This window comes from Diceros bicornis, chromosome 7 (assembly GCF_020826845.1).
Source record: "Diceros bicornis minor isolate mBicDic1 chromosome 7, mDicBic1.mat.cur, whole genome shotgun sequence".
In the NCBI taxonomy this organism is placed as follows: Eukaryota; Metazoa; Chordata; class Mammalia; order Perissodactyla; family Rhinocerotidae; genus Diceros; species Diceros bicornis.
In genome coordinates, this window is record NC_080746.1 from 42,966,709 (window position 1) to 42,971,766 (window position 5,058).

A 5,058-nucleotide genomic window follows, 5' to 3' on the forward strand; every position below is an offset into this window, starting at 1 on the left:
AAAATGTGTGGTTTTCACCTCCCATTTGGTAAAGCTATTAAAACTAATAAGGACATCATCTTAGATGGGAAATAAAAAGATAACATAAATGAGAATTTATCATAAGAAAATATATTTCACAATTTTGATATGAGAATTTAATAAATTACTTCCATCAGGATTGCTACCTATAGAAAAAAGTCAAATATGGGCAACATCAAGAAATTTGTACTTTTCAGATAATTCTCTGTGTGCACACACATGCTAAAGAGCATAAACGTGTTTTTTAATATACAAAATTATCATTTCTAGTCTTATTATTTATTTATATTTTATTTCCTCCCTTGCTTTGTAGGGATAAATTTTAATGTATTCTTATGTGTAATCTTTGTTTTTTAAAATTGCAATTCTCAAAGAACTTCAAAAGCTGAAGGGTTTTCAGCAATCCAAATTTATTAACTATTTTGGTTAAAGATGTTCAGCTTATTTTGAAAAAAAAAATGTAACCAAATTTTGGAAGAATCATTTACAAAATATGCAATACTATTGTAGGACATTTACGTTGATTTACAGAGTAGTGAAATAAGTTCAGGACATTTCTAAAGATTTGATTGATGCAGGGAAGCAAAAAGGAAAACGTTCTGCCATGATGAGGTTTTTTCTTTCTTTTTTATTGTTATTGAGTCAACATAGGCTTCCTCAGAAAAATAAATTCAGTTCAGTTATTCTATGTAAAAAACATTAGCAAATTCTGACAGAGTCTATTTTAACTAGTACACTATCGCAGCTTAAGTAAATAAAATTATACATGCTCCACCACTAATCTCAAGTACATTTCTGCTTCATAAATTTCTTAATTTGGTAAGAACACGCTTTGTGCCATGATGTTGTGCTCCAACAAAATTGATATTCATATTGTTACAATAAAAACAAATAATTTTATTTTCAGTGTAGAACTTCTTAACTGAGTAGCATTGAACATAATGTCAGACGTTCAACCTTTACAAAAGCAACACAAAAGTCAGGATAACAGTGAAGCAATATTTTCAAAAATGTTTAGAAAAGAAGTATGAACCAAGGATTTTACATCCACTCAAGCCCTCCTTCAAGTATCAGGCCAATAGAAAAAGCTATTTTAAACACATAAGAACTCAGGCAATATAATTTTCATAGATTATTTCTGAGGACGCTACTGAAGATAAGCTTCATCTGACCTTAACAATGACTGAAGGGGGCTGGCCCAGTGGCGTAGTGGTTAAGTTCTCATGCTGCGCGTTGGCTGCCCGGGGCGTGTGGATTCAGATCTTGGGTGCGGACCTACACATCGCTCATCAAGCCATGCTGTGCAGCATCCCATATACAAAATAGAGGATAGGCACAGATGTTAGCTCAGGGCTAATCTTCCTCATCAAAAAGAGGAAGATTGGCAACGGATGTTAGCTCAGGGCTGATCTTCCTCACAAAAAAAAAAAAGAATGACTGAGGAAATTTCAGCCAAAAGACTGGCAGTAACCAATGAATATTTTTAATATATTTATTATAAATGAATAAATAAATATAGATATATTTTATAATTATACATTTATATATTAACATGTAATGTATATAACAAATATATTTAAATCATAACTAAATAATAATGCTAGGCATAAGGCTGGAAGATTAGTATGTAAATGCTACATTCTCTGACAAAGCAGAAAAATCATAAATAAAATGAGAGGAAAAAGAAGGAAAAAAGAAAAGAGTAACAATCTCATTGATTGCCCTATAGGAAGTAATTAAAATTCAAAGTCAGTCAAATCTGACAAACTGAGTAGGAAAGCCTAAGAAAAAGAGGTAATTATATAAAGATATTAGTATGCAGGGAACCAATAGAACAAAAATGCAAACATTCCTAAATACCAAAACAAAGACAAAAGTAAACGAAACAATGCTAGGCTGATATCATTTGTTTATTTCAGTACCCTATTCAAATTTTGTTGTTTTTGTGGGTTTATATACATACATATATATACATATTTTTTATTCCTTCTCTACAATTTTAGTGGGATCTGAAGAGAAAGTGGAGATAAATGTAAATGTTCAATATGGCCTGACTAATCAAAATAATCAAGATCGTTTTTTAAGCCCTGAGAATGGACTTCCTGCTGTAGATAGGTAGCCAGATCAGATCTGTAACTAACCCTACCTGGGACTCCAGACTCACAGCTGATCAGGAAGGAAGACGCCAATTGAGTGCTCATCGCTGGCTGCGCCATGTCTCAGGCCTGGGACAATGAGCGTACAGTGGTACATTTACTGGTTACCTACTACCATCCAGCTTCCACAGGCCTTTCACTGCCTATAAGTTCGAGTCTCAAGTTCTTTGTCTAGTCAACCAATCCACCACAATCTGCATCTAATTTGGTTACTTAATCTAATCTTCTGTATGAAAAATTTATGCTATAATATTTAAAACTTTACCACTGGAAATTTCAAATAGTTTAGTCTTCAGATTCCTGTGATACAGGAATAATAACACAGAAAAGCACATAAAGTATAAATGTACTGCTTTATGAATCATTATCAAGTGTACATTCACCACCTAAAGAAATGAAGTATGCCAGTATCTTAGAAACATTCCCTTTTCCTATTTTTGCAGCAACAGGATTGAATACCCTTCAGTCATAGTATCTCCGTAGAGCATTTCAAAACAAAAATAGTTTTAATTTAGTGAGCACCTACTATGGACAAGACAATGTGCTAAGAGCTTTACACGTTATTTTGATGCTTTTAATAATAGAAACAATTACAGCGTCCACACAAAATTATTATTTACAATTTACAGAAGAGAACATTGAAGCCCAGAGAAATTTCCTGAGATGATTAAACTCTTTTAGCTACCACATTGCAGAGCTAGAATTTGAATCCTGGTCTGACTCCAAAGCTCCACGCTTAACTACTCTATTGCACTGTTTTCTAACACAGGAAAAATCTCAAGATGCTGTGTAAGAGTACGTGTGTGTTGAGGGGGAGGGGGCAGGAGCTGGATTTAAAGGCTATATAAATAACGCATGTCACCACCACAAAGTTTCTCAAACAGCTGATGGTAGTCAGCACTGGAGTGTGGGAATGGAGATGGAAGTGTGATTGGCAGTGGAGTGGAATGCACTGTCTCTGTACTTTAAAAAAAAAAAAAGATTTAATTTTATAGTTTATTATCATACCCAGAATAGAAACATGAACTTCCACGTACACTATGACTCCAATTCTTCAGGTTTTTGTTTTAACATTCATACCAATAAATGCCTAGGAAAAAAAACACTGGAAATAAATTTATCAAAGTTATTTTATTTATTCAGTACTTATTGCTGGGTGGTGAAATTACTGTTGACTTTGTTCTTAATATATTTTCGCATTTTCAAATTATCTACTATAAGCATTTATTATTTTCTAATTGTAAAACGCTATAGTTGGAAAAAAACTGACAATAAACATTAAAACCATTTAAAAGAGTTAGCTTACAAATAATCCTAGTGATGTTGCAGTGATGCTAGGATATTCAGACAATGGATCTGGCCACAATCAAAACTTTCGAAACCTCTCCATCTCCCCATTTCTAATTGTGTAAGATTAATTCCTATGGACTATTCCTCGCATCCATGGGTGATGAAATTGTAAATTGGTACCATCTTTTCTTTTGGAAACAATTGGCAATATATATTTTTAAAATCTTAAAATCATTTTAAAAGGCTTATGTCCTTTACTCCAGTCCAGCCACTTCTCAACAATTATCCTGGGGGGGAAATCTAAAATAAGAAAAACATACAATAGGTTGATTATTGAAGCCTATATCAACAGAGAAAGTTGGTCAGATTAAAGGAAGAATGGTTACAATGCAGTTATTCAACAGAATACTTCATCATTCATAACGATGATTATGAAACAAAATACAAAAATGCTCATGTAGGTTAAATGAAGGAGAATACAAAGTTGTATATAACTATGTTGGGATTATTACACACAAATTTAATACTTCTAGGTATAAAGATAGGAAAGGAGTATGGAAAAATGAGTAGTCTTTTTAATCAGGATGGGAGCACTGTGAGCCGTTCTTTCATTAGCGGACTTGGCATCACCACAAACGTTGTATAGCTTTTTATCTCTGCTTAGGAACGACTGATATTACCATTTTAAGACTGAGCAGCATACCAGTTACCAAGAAGCGTTTCCTTTCATTTCAAATGCCCCAAGTTTTGGAAACATACCATTGGAACTAGTGCTGTTTGCACGTGCCCCTTAGTGTATCACTAGTTTTTTTTTTTTTTTTTCCACTACAGTTTTTATAATGCACCTTATGAAATCTTACTAGAGGTTCCAGGATTGGAGAATTAAGTATTGACAAACTGATTAAACGGAAGCTAACATGAAATAGTAATAATTATCCCAGGGTCTTAACAGCAATAGTGACCATTTCTAGCACCATATTTGATCAATACCTTTCTTTGATATTTTCAAGCGCTGTATTTTCAAAATGATTTGACTGCAATTACTCAGTTATTAAAATTGCTCCGATGCCTACATTTCTTCAGCGTTCCGGAGATCAAGACAGCGGAGACACACGCGGAGGTTCGCCCACCACTCCTCTCCTCATTTACTAAGCAACCGCGTTCCATGCAGAGGATTCGGAAATACTGTACGATTCTACACTTACTCTCAAGCAGCTAGGGGACAAACGTATCGACAATGCTGTGTAACTAGAGTCTCAAAAGTAAGAAGGACGCTGCGCTGCGGGGGCCGAGCGGGCAGGGCGGCCACTTCGCGGCGCGAGCTGCCCACAGCCGATAAGGAGTGATGAAATCTGGAAGGGGACGTCCCTCCCTAGGACGCCGGCATTCTCTGCCTTGAAGGTTTCTCGTCTACGGATACCGCCGCTCCTTCACCGACCCCCGCCGCCACCCGCTAGAGCCGGACCTACAGCGGATACGAGTAGAGTATCCGCCCTCCCGCCGCTTCCTCCGCCTCTTCCCATCTTCTCTGCGCCTGCGCGACCGGAACATTCGCGAAGGTTCCTGAAGCGGAACCGGCGATTTCCGGAAG